Raw genomic sequence first — 22,191 nt, 5'->3', positions numbered from 1 at the left:
TCCAGCCTCTGGCAACTGTTTATGTGGAATTTGCATATTCTCCCCGTGTCTACGTGGGTTTCCGCCAGTGGCTCCGATTTCCTCCCACAATCCAAAGATGTGCAGGTCAGGTGGATTGGCCATCGTGTTCGGTGCATTAGTCAGAGGAAAATGGGTCTGGGTGGGTTACTCTTCAGAGGGTCGGTGTGGACTTGTTGGGCTGTAGGGAACCTAATCAGTACCATTAATACGAATAAAGCAGCTCTCAACAGTACCTTATATATAAAATGTAATCACAGATTAATATGAACCATGTAGAGAAAATATTAGACTTAAAACATCAAACACTGAACTGAACAAATAAAAAAAAAAGACTCCTCCTCAAATAATCCAACAATCGGCATTTTATCTCTGGATTAAAACAACCTTTCCAAGTCATCCATGTGCAGGCCTCTCTGGAAGCTCTGTGTGTTAACCGTCTCTCCCCTTTCTTTGTCTTTTTATCCATCATTTTGATTTTGTCAAATTCTACCCACCACTGATAATATGCTCACGGATCTGTAGATCCCTGGCTTTTCCTTACTACCTTTATTCAATAAAGGCAACACCAGGCACCATCCAGTATTTCAGCACCTCACCCGTGGCTTTCAATTATACAGTTATATCTGAAATAGGGCCAGCAAACTCTTCCCACAGACTGACATTATGAAAGATCTGAGATTTGTTTAATGCAGGACTGTGTGAGGTGAAGTGCCCAAACAGCACAGCTTCCCATCCACTCACAAACGACATCACGGACAGCACAGACAGTAACATATTGGAGGATTAGGACAAATCACTAACACTGGAGAATTCATTCAGAAGAATAAAACTCCCAGAATCAGTGAACCAGTATGTTGCATTTGTCTCGATGGGACTTGACCAGCCATGACTCGCTCGTGGTTTGTGGGCGGCACGGTGGCCCAGTGGTTAGCACTGCTGCCTCACAGCGCCTGTAGACCCGGGTTCAATTCCCGACTCAGGCGACTGACTGTGTGGAGTTTGCACATTCTCCCCGTGTCTGCGTGGGTTTCCTCCGGGTGCTCCGGTTTCCTCCCACAGTCCAAAAGATGTGCGGGTCAGGTGAATTGGCCATGCTAAATTGCCCGTAGTGTTAGGTTAAAGGGGTAAAGGTAGGGGTATGGGTGGGTTGCGCTTCGGCGGGTCGGTGTGGACTTGTTGGGCCAAAGGGCCTGTTTCCACACTGTAAGTAATCTAATCTAACTCTGCTTGGCAGCATGTCTGAATCCATGAGGAAACGCATCCCTGTCCACACGTGGAAGGGGTTAAGACAGCAGGCCGACCCCACTGTGCCTCTGTCATTGACCAAGGTGAAACCACACTGAGCCCACTGTGTCTCTGTCACTGATCCGTACGAGAGCCCACTTATCCCACTGTGTCTCTGCTTCTGACCCAGGGGAGACCCCACTGTGTCTCTGTCACTGACTCAGGTGAGACCACACTGACCCCACTGTTTCTCTGTCACTGTCCAAGGGGAGACCACACTGACCCCACTGTTGCTCTATCACTGACCCAGGGGTGACCACACTGTGTCTCTGTCACTGACCCAAGGGAGTCCACACTGATCCAACGTGTCTCAGTCACTGACCAAGCGGAGGTGACACTGAACCCACTGTGTTTCTGTTCCTGAACCTGGGAGACTACACTGACTCCACTGTGTCTCTGTCATTGACCCAGGGTAGTGCACACTGACCACATGGTGTCTCTGTCACTGAACTGGGGAGACCACACTGACCCCGCTGTGTCTTTGTCACTGACCCAGGAGAGACTGCACTGACCTCTGCTGTGAGCATCACTCTATATCACAAAGCAGCCATCCAACTAACTAAGAATCATACAACGGGGAGAGTGGAGTAATTCCTGATGAAGGACTTATGCTTGAAATGTCAACCCTCCTGCTTCTCGGATGCTGGCTGACTGGCTGTGCTTTTCTAGCACTGCATGTTTTGATTGAGAATTACACAATCCTGTCACGACACATGGGTGCCATTTGGCATATCAAATCCGCACCAACCCATCAAACAGCATTCCACCAGACCTATCCCCTCCCCACACTATCCCTATAACCCTGCATTTCCCATGTCTAACCCACCGAGCCTGCACAACTGTGAACAATATGGACAGCAATGTTGAAAGTGTTCATACTTCTGAGGCTCCTAACAGTGACACATGTTCTGTGTTATATCATTGAAATAATTCATGTTGTTATTTCAGGGGGCAGGTGCTGCCTTCTCACAGGATGGTGAAAGGAAGATAGAGAACGCAGTGTACATTTCTATGAAATGAAAGTTTTATTCCTTGAGAAAATGGCGGTTGATTCCTCCTCCTTACCCACAGGGGGAGCGGATTTGTATTGCTTCATAGCCCTGTCTTGGTCTCCTCTTGCCTCCTCCCCCGCCTCCTTGTCAGTCCTTCTCCATGGGGGCGGCCATCTTGGGGTGACATCACTGCGCAGCCTCTTGCGATTTTGCGTCACTCAGGTCATTGTGAGACTGTCAGAAATAACAGAATTAATTGTCCCAGAAACAAAAATCTTCAGCTTGTGTAGTGGCTGGTGAGGCCAGTAGATGGTGGCATTTTATCACTTTAAACACAAGAGGGACAAACAGACAGGGAGAGTCAGAGACATCAATTAAAAAGCAATGCATCAAATAGTTAATTCAAACTTCACTCCAGGACAAACTATGTCCCATTCCAGGCAGAAGTGGGCACACACACAAAACACGCAGATGCACGTCAACAAGCTTCTCGACTCACGACACTATAGACTAGAATGCCAGGCACATCAGATACATAGGAACACCATCAGTTGACAATTCCACATCAAGCCACTCTCCCCGGCTTAGAAAAAGTCTCGAGTCTACAAGTGCCATTGGTTGAAAATCCTGGAACTCCCTCCTTTGGTGCGTTAACCTGCACCAAATGATTGCAGCAATAACCCATCCTCATCTTTCCCACAGCAATTATCTTTGAGCAATAGCTGGTGTCCCAGCCAGCGGTTACCCAAATACATTAATGGATCATAAAAAATAATCTTCACTATTGAGTACTCGATGTGTTCCTGCGCTGAGTACCAGAATAAATGGAGTCTATATACTAGAAAATAGAAAGGCAATTTCATTAGAATGTATCAGATTCTGAAGGACAGAGGCTTGATAGAGTAGATGCTGAGAAATTATTCCCGGGGTCCAGGAATGTAAAACACAACGACACAATCTCAGGAGTTGCTGGAAAGGCTCAGCAGCACTGACAGCTTCTGAGAAATGAAATCAGAGTTAACGTTTCTGGTTCGGTGACTGAACGGTTTCACTCTGATTTCACTTCAAAGATGCTGCTGGTAATGCTGAGCTTTACCAGTCAATTCTGTTTTTATTTCAGCCCCATTCTCTTGATGATGATCACGGTTTAGTTAAATGTGTTTGGGAATACTGACAAGTTCGCTGTCATGATGGTGTTATAGTGGTGCGCATAGCTGCCTTCCAAGCAGTTGACCCGAATTTGATTTCGAGCCATTGCAAGGTCGCAACTTTAAAGCAATTTCAAAGGAAAAATCTCAAGATAAGATTTATTGGTGATTTTTGTCTAGAAATGCATAAATGTATCTAATAGATCCATCAGATTGCTGCTCGATCTTTCTGATGATGATTTCTGTGAAATTACAATGTGGAACCAGGCAACACTGTTCGGTATCTCGGAAGCTTCAGAGTCAAAAATATGGTGCTGGAGAAGCACAGGTCAGGCAGTATCCGAGGAGCAGGAAAATCGACATTTCGGACAAAAGCCCTTCATCAGGAATGAGGCTGGGAGCCTTCAGTGTACAGAGATAAATGGGAGGTGGGGTGGGGCTGGTTGGGAAGTTAGCTGGGAATGTGAGAGGTGGAGGGAGGTGGGGGTAATGGTAAAACGACAGAGGGCATGGTGAAGTGGATCAGTGGGAAGGAAGATAGATCGGTCATGATGGCAGTGCTGAGGTAAAAGGTTGGAACCGGGGGAAGTTGGGAGGAGGGGAAATGTGGAAAATGGTGAAGTACAACTTGATGCGATTGGGTTGGAGGGTCCCAAGTTGGAACATGATGGAGGAGGCCCAGGACCTGCATGTCCTTGGCACAGTGGGAGGGGGAGTTGAAGCATTCAGCCACAAGGAATGGGATTGGTTGGTGCGGGTGTCCTGGAGATGCTCTCTGAAGCATTCTGCAAGTAGGCATCTTGTCTCCCCATTGTAGAGGAGACCACATCGGGAGCAACGGATGCAGTAAATGATGTGTGGAACTGCAGGTGAAATTTTGATCGATGTGGAAGGCTCCTTTGGGGCCTTGGAGAGAGGTGAAGGGAGAGGTGAGGGAGGAGTTATGGGCGCAGATTTTGCAATTTCTGCCTCGGCAGAGGAAGGTGCCAGGAGGCGAGGGTGGGTTGTTAGTAGGCGTGGACCTGACTAGATAGGTTTGGAGAAAGTGAGGACTGCAGGTGTTGGGGATCAGAATCGAGAGAGTATGGTGCTGGAAATTCACAGTAGATCGAGAAGCAGGAGAAACAACATTTCAAGCATAATTCGTAAAGAAAGGCTTATGCTTGAAACTTTGACTGTTCTGCTCCTCGGATGCTGCCTGACCCGCTGTGCTTTTCCAGTGCCACACTCTCCATCTTCGAAGATTTGCTCTACGCTGCTTCCCATTCCTTATTTACATGTTGATGGCAGCACAGGGATTTCTGGAGCACGACAAATGAGATACTGCTCCCTTTGGAAACTTGAATTAATGACAGAAGCTACTGGAAACACTGAAGACTTCCAACAGTGACTGCACAGATGGGGAAAGAGGATTAATGTGTCAGATCCAGCCTCAAACAATCAGTGGTGCTGAGTTTTACATTTTATCATGAAATTAACATTTTCTCTATTTCAAATCTTTCAGACTAATGCTCAATTATTTTGCAAAATTGTGCTCAATTTTGAATAAAATCGAACTGGACAAGTTCACAAATATCCAAACAACATTCTTTATAATGTACAGCCTGTTTTATTTCTCAATCTGAACCTATTACAAACTGAGTTGTCAGTGTACAGACGGAATCTATTTCCTCACATGAGCTGGTTTATTGACCTTGACAGATTCTGAGCATTTCTGCAAGGTGGCTGCAGTTACCATTCCTGGACAGTAGAGATTTCTAACCTGCGGAACAGTGAAGTTCCCGGATCAAAGACATCGCAACAACAGAGAATAATTATTACCCGCGTGTTGGACAGTATGAGGGAGGGAGAAGCAATAATTGTCGCCCTCGTGTTGGACAGTGTGAGGGAGCGAGAGACAACAATTATCGCCTTGGGGTTGGACAGTGTGACTGAGCGAGAGATAATAATTATCGCCCTCGCGATAGACAGTGTGAGGGAGGGAGAGACACTTATTATCGCCCTCGTGTTGGACAGTGTGAGGGAGGGAGAGACAATGATTATCGCCCTCGTGTTGGACGGAGTGAGAGAGGGAGGGAGAGGCGATAATTGTCGCCCTCATGTTGGACAGTGTGAGGGAGGGAGAGACAATAATTAAAACCCTCTTGTTGAACAGTGTGAGGGAGGGAGAAACAATAATTATTGCCCTCATGTTGGACGGTGTGAGAGAGGGAGAAACAATAATTATCGCCCTCATGTTTTACAGTGTGAGGGAGGGAGAGATAATAATTATCGCCGTCGTGTTCGACAGTGTGAGGGAGGGAGAGGCAATAATTACCGCCCTCGTGTTGGATAGTGCGAAGGAGGGAGACAATAATTATCGCCCTCGTGCTGGACCATGTGAGGGAGCGAGAGACAATAATTATCGTTTCCGTGTTTGACAGTGTGAGAGAGGGAGAGACAAGAATTATTGCCCTCATTTTGAACAGTGTGGTGGTGTGTTTGAGAGGCAATAATTATCGCCATAGTGTTGGACAGTGTGAGGGAGTGAGAAGCATTAATTATCGCCCTCATGTTGGACAGTGTGAGGGAGTGAGAGGCAATAATTATCACCATCATTTAGGACAGTGTGAGGGTGTGAGAAATAATAATTATTGCCCTCGTGTTGGACAGTGTGAGGGAAGGAAGGAGAGATAATAATTATCGCCCTCTTATTGGGCAGTGTGAGGGAAGGAGGGAGAGACAATAATTATCGCCCTCGTGCTGGACAATGTGAGGGAGTGAGAAACAAATTCAAGAATCTCTCCGCGCTCCCCCCCAATAACCACCATCATTAACTTCAGGAACGGCACTTTACCGACACAGTCCTCTCTTCCTCCGACTCTGCTCCTTTCTGGCTGGGACCAGCCGTCGCAGCCATTTTAGCTCCAGGCCCCGCCCCCTCAGGCCCCGCGAGATGGCGAGATGGCGGTTAACGGCCGCTCTCGTGCGCCGAGTGACCGTTAGCAGATGCTTCAAGGGAAACTCTTTATAGAGAAACAAACCTTTCAGGGGAGAAAACACAAAAGCGGCCGACTCCAGATGCGGACAAACACAATAATATGGATCAGAATGAAATCTCCTCACAGAGAGGTGAAAGTGATAGAGGAATTTTGTGTCCCCGCATAAAGTTTCAAAACACATTGCCGCGAAGGACGGCCGCCCCCCGGGACTCGAAACATTATCTCTGCTTTATCTCTGTCTGGGCAGATGCTGCCAGACCTGAAAGACAGTAACAGATACTCAGTGGGGTGAGTCCTCGTATAGGATTCTCTGAAGGTTCAGTTGGCGGCTGGAATGCAATGGGGAACAAATGTGTGAGGTTATGCACTGGATTAAAAGGAGAGAAGGTCCTGGGGGCGGTGGTACTGAATCCTCCTTTACACATCTCTTTCTGGAATGTGCTTTTGCAAAGGATGTCTGAAAAAGATGCAGTGCTTCTGTTAAGGTTTATCCCAACACCAATAGCATGACACATTAGAGGTACAGTTTGCAGATGACACAAAAATTGGAGGTTTGTGGACAGCGAAGAAGATTACCTCAGATTACAACAGGATCTGGACCAGATTGGGCCAATGGGCTGAAAAGTGGCAGATGGAGTTTAATTCAGATAAATGTGAGTTGCTGCATTTTGGGAACGCAAAACTTAGCAGGACTTATACACTTAATGGTAAGGTCGTAGGGAATGTTGCTGAACAAAGAGACTTTGGAGTGTAGTTTCATACTTCGTTGAAAGTGGAGTTGCAGATCGATAGAATAGTGAAGAAGGCAGTTGGTATGCTTTCCTTTATTGGTCAGAATATTGAGTACAGGAGTTGGGAGGTCATGTTGCAGCTGTACAGGATGTTGTTGACGACACCTTTGGAATATTGTGTGCAATTCTGGTCTCCATCCTATCGGAAGGATGTCATGAAACTTGACATGGTTTGGAAAAGATTCACAAGTGTTGAAGGATTCGAGTTGTAGGGAGAGGTTGAACAGGCTGGGGCTGTTTTCACTGCAGCGTCAGAGGCTGAGATGTGACTTTGTAGAGGTTTCTAAAATCATGAGGGTCATGGATAGCGTAAATAGACGTGTTTTTCCCTGGGGTCGGGGAGTCCAGAACTAAAGGGCATGATTTAGGGTGAGAGGAGAAAGATATAAAAGAGTCTGAAGGGACATTTTCTTTATGTAAAGTGTGGTGCATGAGCTTCCAGACAAAGTGGTGGAGGCTGGTACAATTACAACATTTAAAAGGCATCTGATGGGTATATAAATAGGACGTGTTTTTAGGGATGGGGCCAAGTGCTGGAAAATGGCACTACATTGGATTGGGATATCTGACTGGCATGGACGAGTTGTACCAAAGCGTCTGTTTCCTTTGTGTACATCTTTATGTCTCTCTACTATGTGGGCTGTTCCCCAGGGTGCACACTGAGACAAATATCTACTTAACCTGGAGGAACATCAACTCGGTGAAATATGCTATTTCGTTTGCCTGGAATTTGTTGGATTTCCAGAGCCCTGACCGAATGTCACAGACTGGCACATTGCATGGTCCAGGTCTACGTGCTGTGGGATATAGGCATAAAGCTCGGGTCAGCTGCCACCAAGGCACAGTGAGGAAAGTCCACCGCTTGAGAAATTTTTCAACAGTTAAAGGTGGGATCTGATCATTTATGGGATCATTCAGGTAGGTCATCTTTATGTAAATATTGACTTTTGAACGTAAGAAATGTTTTTCATTTGTTTGGTAGGGTTGAGTCAAACTGTGATGTTTGTTTGGTTTCTTCACCAAAGCAATGTTTTTGAAAGTAAAAGTAAGTACTAATCTGAAGGAGTTGGGCGATAAGACCAGGGTGAAGGTCCGACTCAGGACGATCTGTTGGAGAAGGTTTCCCATCACCTGTCCTGTGGAGAAGGGCTAGCAGCCAGGACATCAAGATCTTACTTCCATTAATGTGACCACACACCAGTCAGAATATTTCAGTCCCGAAATAAATCATTCACTCTGATGGAGAATAGAGAAACCACTAACCAATTAGTGAAGAGCTTTACTATCCAATTCTTGAAACTGTTGCTCTTCCGGTGATCCATCGTTCTGCCCTGTGTATTGGAAGATAACAGGTGGAGGAGCTGCATTAAAAAGGGAGACAGAAAGCAGGAAACATATGCCAGTTAGCGTATCATGTCACATGGAATCTGTTGGAAGGTATTATAGATTATATTTAGATTACATTACAATGTGGAAACAGGCCCTTCGGCCCAACAAGTCCACACCGACCCGCCGAAGCGAAACCCACCCATACCCCTACATTTACCCCTTACCTAACACTACGGGCAATTTAGTATGGCCAATTCACCTGACCCTGCACATATTTGGACTGTGGGAGGAAACCGGAGCACCCAGAGGAAACCCACGCAGACACAGGGAGAACGTGCAAACTCCACACAGGCAGCCGCCTGAGGTGGGAAATGAACCCAGGTCTCTGGCGCTGTGAGGCAGCAGTGCTAACTGCTGTGCCACCGTGCCGCCCGCACGGGGTTGTGTCTTTGGGGTCCTGAAGGGAGAGGGTGATCAGCTCCATATCGTGATCCACATTGGTAACAACGAAATATGTAGAAAGAGGGAGAGGGATGTAAAGCAGGACTTCAGGGAGCTAGGATGGAAGTTGAAAGCTCGAACAAGCAGAATTGTTTTCTCTGGTTTGTTACCCGTGCCACGTGATAGCTAGGGAAGGAATAGGGAGAGATATCAGCTGAACGTGTGGCTGCAGGGATGGTGCAAGAGGGAGGGTTTCAGGTATATGGATATTTAAGGCTCATTCTGGGGAAGATCCGACGTCTACAAACAGGACAGTACAATGGTGACTGAAAGAACTTTTGACGAGGACTTGTTTACTGAAGTGGTATGGGCTGAGGTTAGAAACAGAAGAGGAGAAGTCCCACTGCTGGGAGTTTTTAAAATAGGTTTCCGTAAAGTTTAAGAAATATGAGGAGAGGATTGGCAAAATGATTCTGGGTAGGAGTGAAAGGAACAGGGTGGTCATTATGGGGCTTCAACTTCGCCAATATTGACTGGAAATGCTCTAACTCTATTACATCGGATACAACAGTTTTTGTCCAATGTGTGCAGAAGGGTTCACTAACACAGGTATATAAGGGGCCGACAAGAGGGGTGGCCACATTGGATCTGGTACTTGGCAATCAACCACGTCAGGGGTTTGATTTAGTTGTAGATGAGCACTTTGGAGAGAGTGCTAAAATTCGATTGTGTTCAGTTTAGCGATGGAAAGCGATCGGTACATGCCACATGGGAAGTGTTGGAGACGGGAGACGGGCAATTATAATGCGATTAGGCAAGACTTAGGAAGCACAGAATGGATTATTAAAATTCAGGTGAAGGGGACAATCGAAATATGGAGCTGGTTTAAGGAACAGATATTGCGTGTCCTTGATAGATATGCCCCTGTCAGGCAAGGAGAAAGTGATAAGGTAAGGTAAGTTTGGTTTACTAAATAAATTGTAACTCTTGTTCAGCGGAAGAGGGAGGTTTATGTGACATTGAGACAAGACGGTTGAGATAAGACGATGGAGAGCTACAGATTGGCTAGGAAGGATTTGAAGAGAGAGTTAAGAGAGCAAGGAGGGGATATGAACAGTTTTTACCAGGTAGAATAAAGGAGAACCATAAAGCTTTCTATAGGTCTGTGAGGAATAAAAGAATGACTAGTGCAAGAATAGGGCCAGTCAAAGACAAAAAGTGGGAAGTTGCATGTGGACACTGTGGAGATCGGAGAGGTGCTAAACGAATATTTCTCATCTGTTTTCGCTCAGGAAAAGGAAAATATTGTAGATGAGTAGGCTAAGTTAAGGGATAGAAAGGATTATTAAAGAGGAGGTGCTAAAAATTCTGGAAGATGTGAAATTAGATAAGTCCCCAGGGCCAGATGGGATTTATCTGAGGATCTTGGGAAGCTAGGGAGGCGATGGTGGAGCCTTTAACCTTGATCTTTGAGTCGTCATTGTCTACAGGTTCAGTACCGGAGGACTGGAGGATTGCAAATTTTGTGCCCTAGTTCAGGAAGGGCAGTAAATATGACCCAGATAGTTATAAACCAGTGAACCTTATGTCTGTTGTAACAAACGCTTTGGAAAGGATTATAAGGGATAGGATTTGTAATCATCTAGCAAGCAACAATTTGATTGGAGATAGTCAACACAGTTTTGTCTAGGGCAGATCGTGTCTCACAAATCTCACTGAGTTTTTGAGAAGGTAAACAAGTACGTGGATGAGGGTAGGGCAGTTGACGTGGTGTTAATGGGCTTCAGTTAAGCCTTTGATAAGGTTCCACGTTGTAAGAGTCTGGATAAATTGCGGAGGCATGGGATTGAGGGTGATTTAGCAGTTTGGATTAGAAATTGACTTTCTGTAAGAAGGCAGTGAGTGGTGGTTGATGGAAAATATTCAGCCTAGAGTCCAGTTACAATTGGTGTGCCATGAAAATCTGGTTTGGGACCACTGTTGTTTGTCAATTTCTATAAATGACTTGTACACAGACATAGGTGAATTGGTTAGTATGTTTGCAGATGACACTAAAGCCGGTGGAGTGGGGGACAGTGTGGAAGAATGTTGCAGGTTACAGAAGAACTGCAGGTAAAATGCAGAATTGGGCTGAGGTGGCAAATGAAGTTCAATGCAGATAAATGTGAGCTGATTCACTTTGGGAAGAGTAACAGGAAGGCAGAGTACTGTGTCAATGGAAAGATTCTTGGCAGTTTGGATGTGCAGAGGTGTCTTGGTGTCCATGCACATATATCCCTGGAAGTTGCCACCCAGTTGATAGTGCTGTTTAGAACGCATATGTGTGTTGGGTGACATTGGGAGAGGGATTGAATTCCAGAGCTGTGATATCATGCTGCAACTGTACAAAATGTTAGTGCAGCTTCACTTGGAATATTGTGCACAATGCTGGTCGCCACATTACAGGAAGGATGTGGAGGCATTGGGAAAGGTACAGAGGAGATTTACCAGGATGTTGCTTGTCTGGAGGGAAGGTCTTACGAGGAATGGCTGAGGGACTTGGGTCTTTTCTCATTGAAAAGAAGAAGCCTTATAGGGGATTTAATGGGGAAATACAAGATGTTCAGAGGATTAGATAGGATGGACAGTGTGAGTCCTTTCCTAGGATGATGACTTGTATGAGGAGGCATAGCTGCAAGTTGATGGGTGATGGATTTAAGACAGATGTCAGAGACAGGTTCTTCACTCAGAGAATGGTAAGGCTGTGGAATTCCCTGCCTGCCAATGTATTTAACTAAGCCACATTCGGTTCATTTAAACAGTCCTTGGATAGGTATATGGATGATGATGATGGGATAATGTAGGAGGAAGGGCTTACAGTGGTTTGCAGGTCGGCGCAACATTGAGGGCTGAAGGTTCTGTTCTACACTGTATTGTACTATGTCCTGTACATAATATAATATACAAACATACATAGTATATTTGGATCTTCCCCTGGAATGTTTTCCACCTGCATGCTGGAGACTCAAAGAGGAGTTTCACTATTCTCCAACCTGTGTAAACCTTTGAGCGCCTCAATAGTTTCTGGAGCCAGCAGTCTCATATTCCCTTGCCAACCCACTGATCATGCTCTCAGAGAGCACAGTTTTGATGTGCAGTACAGAAACAAGTAAGGTATAATGAGCGGATAGACTTACCTGGTCTGTTCTGCACGAAATTTCCAACATGCAACTCTATTTATGTAGAAGCACGCACACCTCCAATACGGAATATTATTTATGTAATAACACAAACAGTTTGAATATGCAACAATATTTATGAATGAACACGAACAACACCATTGCATAATAATGTTTACATATACATAAACAGCTTTAATGACCGTATCTCAACTGAAACAGTACCAATACAAAACAATATTTACGGACAAACACCAACAGTTAGAATACACATGAACATTTATACAGAAACAAAAACACTTCAAATGTGCGCTAATATTCACCCATAAGCACGAATACTTCCAATCTATAACAACATTTATGTAAAACAAGGACAGCGCCGTCTGCAATAATCGTACGCAAACAGGTCCAATGCATGATGATGTTTATTTTTATATACGAGAAATTCCAATACAGAATAGTATTTATGCATGGCCACAATGTAATCCAACATACAACAACACGAATACATTATATATAAACATATACGTGCATTTATTTGTAGAACACATGTATGTATAACATGTAATGTTGTTTACATGAATGATTAAAGAGTGGAAGCGAATGTGCTGTAGCCAGGTTTGTGGATGACATAAAAATAGGTGGGAAGGCAAATTACGAGAGGGGTACAAACAGTTTAGAGAGATATTCATAGGTGAACTATTTGTACCAGAATTTGTCAAATAGGAAATCACGTTGCATAGTGTGAATTTGCTCATTTTGGAAATTCGAACAGCAGAACAGAACAACATCCTAAGAGAGAAAAGTTTTCAGAAAGCTGAAACAAAAGGAGACTTGAGATTAAATATGCACAAAACACAGCAAACTAGCACAGAAGTGCAGCAGGTAATCTAGAAGTCTGATGGAATATTGGATCTTATTTCAAGGGGGTCAGAGTGTAAGTGCAGGGAAATCTTCCTGCTTCTGTACAAGGTACTGATAGAGTCCTGTGAGCAGTTTTTGTTCCCATATTGAAAGAAAGAAGATCCAACATACAATGTTTATAAAAGGCATAACAAGTCAAACTGACAACAGTGTTTAGGTATAGCTGCAAACATATTCAGTGCAAAACTGTATTTACATAGAGACACAAATGTCTCCAACATACAGCACTCTCTATATACAGTGACACGGACACGTCATACGTATAACAGTTGTTATATATTGAGCCAAAACCTACAACAGACAATTATATTTACATACAGGCACAAACATTTCGATGCTATTGCATGAAGAATTTGCAATATGTTACATGAAGCATTCAGAATCAAGTAGACAAATGCATGGTGCAAATTAATATCACAAGAACTTTGAACTATTTAAACTGGGTGAGGCACAGGAGTTTTTATTAAAATTTCCAGAAGATGCATGTAGAATAGAGAGTATGGAAAGGGACAGGAACAGAACTTCAGGCACATAAGGTAATGGGACAATATGAGAAGAATAGCAGTCAGTGAAGGACGAAGAGTGTTGTATTTAAATGTATGCAACATATGAAACAAGATAAATGAGTTTATAGCGCAAGTTGAAATTGGCAGCTACAATGTTGACGTGATACGACATGGCATTGAACTCCTCTGTTCATTAAAGCAAACACCCAGAAAAGCTCGCCTCACCTCGTAGTCTCTTAAAGTATGAACGAGCAAGAACTCACAAATTCCACTATTTGAAGAAAATAATATCAATTTAGATTTTTTAACTCTAAAATTGAACATTAAACAAAAACTATTTGCAATTCTCAACTCTCCTTTCCCTTCTCTGCTTATTATCTGTCTTCCAATCTACAACAGTATGCTGTTCTAATAAGACACTGACTGAAATTACGTCAACTTAGTTTCAAAACCACACAGCGGCTGTCACTTCTGTGACTTTACTTTTCCAGCTGAAGATCTCCCGGGATCATCACCTTTCTTTTTACTGTGAATATATTTCATATGAAAAGGTAGGTTGGATAGAGAGTATTTCCGAATTTGTTGGTCTCAGTCGGTGGCATATACCCTTTGTCCAGTTTCCAAAATGCATGTTTTTTTTATATCCCAACATCGGATCATTTCAGTGGTTCAATGTTGGCAAAACAATAAATTCAAACTTGATTGGTTTTTTTTATTCTGGGGCATAATTTAAACTGATTTGTTAAATTCGAATTGTTGTCAAAACAGTCTTCCAACTCAGGCATCTATTTCCAATACAATCTGGGACTATGATCTCGTCATAGACACAGGTGCCTGTAAGCTCTCAGTTCATTCAATTTCTCTTACATGTCCTGCACACTCATTCAGCTCCGTAACAGAGCTCATCACAGTAATGCGTTTGCAAGGGGTTTATGGATGGGCAGTAAATACCCAAGAATACATATCCCATTAAAAGTAACAAGAAATGGTCAAAGAGGGTTGCATTGCCTTGTCAATAAGAAGACTTTTTGAGACCCCTGTTTATTTCTCTTTCCTTCTACCCCTACACTACTGCCTAACTGTGGTTGTGTTTATTTTCCCCAGCATTCATATTGTGTGTGTGTGCAGGTGTGAGACATGTTGAAGTGCAACAGGTGTGCAAATCTTTATTCAATTTCCACCACCAGGAAGAAAGGAAACACCCGAGTGAGACAGTTGTTTATTTTTTTCCTTTTTATTACTTTTTTTCCACAGAGTGAACTGGATGTCTGACACTCCTGTTTCTTTTTTATTCCCCCACACTAGCTCCTAACTGCGGAAGTGCTTATTTTCCCCCTAGCACCCATTTTGTGTGTGTGCAAGTGTGAGACACAGTGAAAGACAACAGGTGAAAAAAATCTTTATTCAATTTCCACCATCAGGAAGAAAGGAAACATCCGAGTGAGACCCTTGTTTATATCTGTCATACAGGGCTCTGTTATGGGCCCTGGTTAACAGCACCAAGCAGGGATTTCATATTCGATTAGATCTACCAGGTCCTTGTTCTAAACGCTACAGAAGGCATTTAGAGGGACAGGATGTATTTAGAAAGGCATAATGCGATTAGGGATCAACCATAAGGCTTTGTGCGTGGAAAATAATATCTCCCTAACTGGATTGAGTTTTGAAGAAGTGACGAATACGACTGATGAAGGAAGAGTGGTGGATGCTCTCTGCAGTGACTTCAGCAAGGTATTCGACAAGGGTCCGTGTGACCAGTCGGAACTCGTTCCACTGTGACATGCAATTTATGTTCATTGGATGTGAAGACAGGATGGATGGTTGTAAGTTGTAAGTTTGCAGGTGACACCAAAATTGATGGTGGAATAGGCATTAAAGAAGGTCGTCTCAGAGTGCAACAGGACCTTGATTAGATGGGCCATTGTGCTGAAGCGTGTCAAGGGGAGTTTAATATAGAGAAATGTGAATTTCTACAATTTGGCAGTGCAAATCAGGGCTGGGAATGATTTGCAGGTAGACAGATATTCCTTGGATCATCGGAGGCCTAGGATTGTAGAGATTATAAAATTACAAGGTTGATGTGTCTAGCCAGGTCTTTTTCCAAAACTAAAATGTTTTGAAGGAAAGAAGAACTGAAAAACGTTTTCACGTACATAAACCCAGACATATCGGAACCCGTGCCTTTAGGACCCGTCTGAAAAAAAAAAACAAGCTCTAAATAAACGTGGTGATGGGGCAACATTGTCAAAATCTGTTTATAAAAAAAATGCACAAATTGAATTCCATATCTCATTCACCTAGATAATCTGGCCTATAAGTCCTCACATGGCCCTTAATGTCTAATGCCACGTTTCTAGCGCTCCCTGTGATTATGCATGGTCAGCAGTAGATTTAAATTCTTTTATTCCTCAGCTATCCATATCTTCCTTGAATAATTTTGATGTAAAATTTGCAAATCTGTGAGTCGTCCGTATCTGTTGAAAAAATTGAGTTACTCCTCCACAATCCCTTTAGCTCAGATATTGCATAATGGAGTGGCCTCTGGAAATCTAGTGGGCTCATTTATTATTGTAATTCTCACTCTTTGTTTTAGGTAGGGGTCCTATGCAATCAGTTAAGACTCTTTAAAAGTGTTCAGCAAACGCAGGAATAGGTATTAAAGGTACGGGTTTCTCCACTCTTCACTTGACACTCTAATCTCACTCTACATAAATGAGCATTTGTTCTCTCGCCGCGTTGCTGGCACGTTTTCAGGGAATAGCCCTTCAGAGCTACATATTTCATCATATTTTAACATCAAAGATTGAGCGGATCCTGCATCTCTTAACCTTTTAACCACTTTACCTGCTGCTCCTGGCCTACGCAAAAAAAAGCTTAGCCTACGCAGGTTCATAGTTTAAGAAGAGCTGGCACTTCCTCTATAACCGATCTCCGACCAGATTGTACAGTCTGGTGCATCTTTGTAGCCCCCACTGTGCTTTCCGTTACCATTCCAACAAACTACATGGCTTATCCTATTTTCCTAACACAACAATGCTGTGGTTTCATGTGTCCTGCTTTATTATCGTGAAAAGACTGGACTCTTTGTACATGTGTTTCCCCTTCAAAGGTTTTTTTTAACCCCGTGGTAAGTTATCCACACGATCTCCACAAGAACTGCATTTCCCTTACAACGTGAGGACTTCTCTTTTCGTCAATTTCTATCCCTTACGGATTGGAATTGACGTTGGATGCCAACATTTGATTTCACAACCAACCCAAAATCATTGGGCATTTCAACTGATAATTGTGCCGTTTTCATTGTCTGCTCTTGCACATGAGTACTTGTTACATCAGGAAGTAAACGTTTGAAATCCATCAACATAATTGTCTTTCCTCGAGCGTCATAGGTTTGATGATTTTTTTTTCTGTTAACCACCAATCAAAATTAACTTGTTTGATGATTTCAACATGTAAGTTTGACCAGGCCCCTTCATTATTTTCCTGAAATGCTGTCTGTAGGATTCTAGCACATTCTCATATGCACTTAAAATGGCTTTACGCTCCAGATCCATCTTATGGTATGATATAAATACCTCACTAGATCTACCTTAGAGTTTTATTTTGACTAATAAGAGTCACATGGTCACTGGCCACTTTAATTGTTTAGCCACATTATGAAATGAGATGAGAAACAGCTTCTGCATCCTTCTCCTCAAATTGAGGCAATACTTGAATATATTTAATCAGATCCAAGATAGCCTTGCAAAACCAAACCAAACCAAACCTTGAACTGGGAGAATTAACCGCTCCCCTTTCATATACAAGTGTTAAAAAGAAAAGCTTAAAAGCCCCCTCACGTATATATTTCCAGACATATCGGAACTTCTATCTTTATGAGACCTTTTGAAAAAAGACCCAAGAATAATGTAACCTTGTTTAATTAGCGGCATTAATTCACGCCATAATCTGACGCAATTTTAAGCTACAAGAAAGATAAAATAACATACTTAGATCAAGTTAATCTTCATTCATCGTGGTCTACAGGGTCCCTTCTCGTGGTCTTCCGTAACCAGGAGTCCCTCATCCACGGACTGACAAAGCCAAAGTTGACGACCCACTGATGCCACCATGAGACCACACGCCAGGCCAACTACAGCAACGTGTCACAGCTCCAGATCGACTACAGCCAAGATTCCATTCTCCAAGCCAACAAAATGATGAGTTCCCACCAACAGTGTTCCGGCCTCCCAGACATCAGGAAGATTAATGAAACAAAATGAAAACAATACACAAAAAGGAGAGAGCGAAAAGGAATCTCTCCCCCCACCCCCGTCAACGTAAACACTACCTGCACCTTGCCTGCTGGAGTTGGAGTCATATCTGACGGATCCCAACGGTGCAGGCCCTAGCTTCTGCTCAGTTTCCTCATGGCCTGCCCTTCATTGCGTATTTCCCTTTCTTGCTCAGTTAGTTATTTCTTTGAATTGAAGTAACAATGCACTTTTCAGGATTCTTGGGGTTAGAGATACTGATATCTTGAATTATCGTGGGTTCCCAGTAATACTCCATTGAGTGCAATTTATGCACCAGGATCTGCCGTTAGTATTCACTCGTCCTTTCTCAGGAGAGGGAGTTTCAGGACGAGGCAGAAAAAGAACCACACTCTGACAAACATTCACATCCTACCACACGTACAGAAATACAGTTACATAAGTAGACATTACAAACCAACATGCAAAAGGTAACAGAAACATTGTTATATACGCACATGATCATACTCAAACATAGTTACAGAACTGCACAATTAGATGCAGATATTGAGCGACACATAAACACACACACACACACACATCCTGCTGGAGATAGAGAAAAATCTTGACACATGGACAGACAGCGAAATGTAGTCTGAACAATACAATCACCTGTTTGAACAGGAGCACCGGCAGGCAGAGACACATGCGGATTCCCACAATAATACCCCGAGACAGGTAGACATGGAGTCACAGAACCATCTTGAGACGCTGACAGTAATGCAAACACTCAGTAGACGCACATGTGCTAGGAATGCAATGATTTACAGTCACACACTCAACTACTTAATGAACATACACACAGACAGAAGCACATCAGATGCACATGAGCAAAACACACACACAGCTTCACGACCGTAAAGCACAGTACTGACCTTGAGGTGCTGGTGTTAGACTGGGGTGGACAAAGTTAAAAATCGCACAACACCAGGTTAAAGTCCAATAGGTTTATTTGGAAGCACTAACTTTCAGAGCGCCGCTCCTTCCAACAGGTGATGAAAGAGTGGCAGTCTCATAGCTCGTAGTTCCAAATAAACCTGTTGGACTTTGACCTGATGTTGGGTGATTTTTAACATAAAGTACAGCAGCAGACACATAAGTAGAAGTAGTCACAGTCACAGAAACATACAAACGCAAGAAGGATAAAACGAGGGACATTCCCACAAAAACAATGAAGCCGCCTACACACAGAGACTGTAACACACCGAAAGAGAAAGAAACACAGACAATCTTCCGCACTGACATTGGGGCGGGGAGGAGGTGGAATGGGGAGTGGCTTGGTGGGAGAGAGAGGAAGAGAGACAACCAAAGTGCCACAGATGAATGAACAAAACGTTACAGAACTATACTTCATATTGTGTCACGGTATTGCTCGTTGTGACCAAGCATGTTGTGTTCTCCAAAATCACTTACTGCAGTAAAATCAATGACTGAAGGGATGAGGAAGGGACTTGAGTCAATGCACGTAAAAATAAGCTAAACTGAGTCAAAATTCTGATTTAGTCAATGAGAGCACGTGACGAAGAGAGCGAGAGAGAGAGAGAGGGAGAGAGAGAGAAGGAGATAGACAGAGACATAGGAAGAATTAGACAGCGAGACAATGAGTGAGATAGACAGAGAGACTGAGCGAGTCAGACAAAAAGTGAGAGAAACAGTGTCAGAGAAAGACCGAGAGAGAGAGAGAGAGAGAGAGAGAGCACGAGAATAACAGAAGGAGAGACTGACAGCAAGAAACTGGGAGATAGGGAGAGCGATAGAGATAGAGGTAGTGAAATAGAATGACAGACAAAAAGAGGCAGAGAAGGACAGGGAGTGACACAATAGCAGATAGAAAAAGGTAGGGAAAAGTGTTGTGAGTGGACAGAAGTTTGGCTTAAGAAACCCTTTCAAGAATAAATACAACAACAGAAAATTATTTCATATTTCGATGAGAGCATCACCAGCATCTGGAGTCTTTCTCTTGTTGTAATAAAGTGTTTATTGGGAGTTGTACCGAGAGAGACTGACAATCATCATAATACAGTCGGGACTGTTTCTGCCCCTATCTCGCCTCCACTGCAGGGGAAATGCAGAGACCCCTCCTGCCAGTGTTTAGCACTCATCCACAAGACATTCCGTGAATACCCAATGTTTCAACTACACGCATCAAATCACTTCTCCAGCCTCTTTCCATTCTATACTGCTCCTGTTAGTTACCTCTTGTCTCATTACCAGCTGTACCTTTGTGATATCGTCAATAATTTTAATGTAGAGATGGATAGGCTGTTGTTCAGGTGTGAAAGGGGATGGGTGGAGTGAACCTCCGGGACAGACGTGAATGTTGATTTGATGTTGTAATTGGATTATCCATGATATTCTGGAATGGCAGGAAGACCAGAATCGAAAGGCTGAATGACCTGGTACTGCTCATTTTCTGTTTGTCTCCGTATGTGACAATCCATCAGGCAATCAGGGACAGTAGCATGTTTCTGAGCATATTAAATGGTGACTGCATTCGCTCTCCCCTTCCCAACTCGGTGTCATACTCGGATTTATGTGATTGTGCTGATGGAATCCTCGCATACGTATGCAGTTTCTGCTCTGGAAACACTGTAGACCTCCCTGAGGTATTTTGCTGAGTCATTAAGAGAACAAATTTACGAGACCAGTTCTTGCACCGCACTCCTGAATTTTGCTCTGAACTTGGACAGTGTTATTGCATAAAATAATGTGTTCGTACTGCAGCTGAAATCCTTGAGTACGTATCCAATTTGTTCATAAGCACCAATAGTTGTTCCATTAATGACATAGTATAGGAAACTTGTACCGTACAGTAACCACAGAAGTATGAAGCTGATGGATATGGTGAAGAGGGAAATCACTGACTTCCTTCGGTTCTCCATCTCCACATCTTTGTGACTCTCCCCCTTGCTGTTACACCTCAGTGTCCTGCGGACTCGACTAGCCACGAAAATGTGCCTGACTGTCAGAGTGTTCATCAACAGAATTAACACGAATGGGACGAAAGGTGTTAAAATGTTATCAAGCCAGTTATATCCCTGCCACTTGGGATCAGTAAAAAAACTTGACTTTGTTTGGCAGCCCCACGGAACATTGCCAATTATCCTCTCAGGTTGAAACCGAAAATAGAAGGGAATGTTTACTGAACAAAACAGAATGCTAATTGTAGCTAGAGTCAGAGCCAAGGTTTTCTCTGTCCAACATATTCTCTTAAGTTTCTGGCAGCAAATGACCACATTCGCTGGAAGCATTCGGTGTCAAGAGTAAAATAAACTGAAACAATATGTAGTTACGCATGTTTGCATGATTATAGTCAATTTAATGTATACGTGTGCTGTAGAGTAGTAACAGTTTAAAATTAAGGAGTTTTAAAATGAAACTGTTTTTGGATATTGATGGTTCATTTTTGTTAAGGGGCGAGGCATAATGATGTCGCTCCTTTAACAAAGTTAGTTGGCTTTTTTTCACGAGAAAGAAAATCAGCCATTCTGAAATGTCTAGGTTTGAAAGGTTTTAAGGTTAATTTGATTATTACTAACAAATACTGCCTAACACAAAAGGGTTTCAAGTTTTAAAGAATTGTACAATGAAAGGGGAGTGGCCAGTTCTCCCAGCTCAGCTGAACTCTGGTTTGGTTGGTTTCAGCAGTCTGGCTGTTCACTGAAAACAGTCAGTCACTTTGAGGCTGCTGGTCCAAGAAATAGCTACATGGGAGAAGATGTTCCATGCTGAATCCTGCTGCCATCTCTCTCTCCCTCTGTCGCCTGTTAGACTCTGTGTTTGATTTTACCTTTTGTGCCAAATAGTCTTTATGAGGATTGTTGAAGGAATTTGGAACAAGCATCGTTACGTTGGGATAGTCTGTTGAGTTTAAGTATAGGTTAAGCCATTATCTATCCTGTTCTTTTTTCTTTGGGTGTCATTCGATAATACTGCAATTTTTTTGTTTTAAATTACGTGGCTGAGCCAACCGCATCACACTTGGAATATTCACCCTCCACCTGCTCTGTACAACTTGCAAAGTTAGGGTCTGGATTACTTTCTTAAAATGTTTTAAGGGAGGTTTGGCCTGGTCCATAACAAATGCAAGTTGGAAATCCCATATATACAGAAAATCCCAGTCTGAATTCCTCAAATCCATCCGAGTTTTCAAAAGGTAAGAACAGACCAAGCTAGAGGGCTCAATAAATGATATACTCCGCCGCCTGTGTCAAGTCTAAAAAAAAAACAAAACAGCATACAAAGTGAAGCAGAGCATGATAGCAGACAAAGACACATCTCACCTTGATGTGGTCAATACTTTCTCTGCTCGGTTCGAGCAAAA

General features: G+C 43.2%; 1 pseudogene; it reads right to left on the bottom strand.

The window, feature by feature from the left end:
• Positions 1–20,845, bottom strand: part of LOC148138402 (uncharacterized) — a 47,841-nt pseudogene extending 26,996 nt beyond the window's left edge.
• Positions 20,846–22,191: the final 1,346 nt, after the last annotated feature.

The sequence above is a fragment of the Chiloscyllium plagiosum genome, unplaced genomic scaffold (genome assembly GCF_037043375.1).
Source record: "Chiloscyllium plagiosum isolate Xiang-an unplaced genomic scaffold, Cpla_swu_hap1 HiC_scaffold_40, whole genome shotgun sequence".
NCBI classification, from domain to species: domain Eukaryota; kingdom Metazoa; phylum Chordata; class Chondrichthyes; order Orectolobiformes; family Hemiscylliidae; genus Chiloscyllium; species Chiloscyllium plagiosum.
Note: the sequence above shows the minus strand (reverse complement) of the source record. Positions and strands in the feature narration are given on the sequence as shown.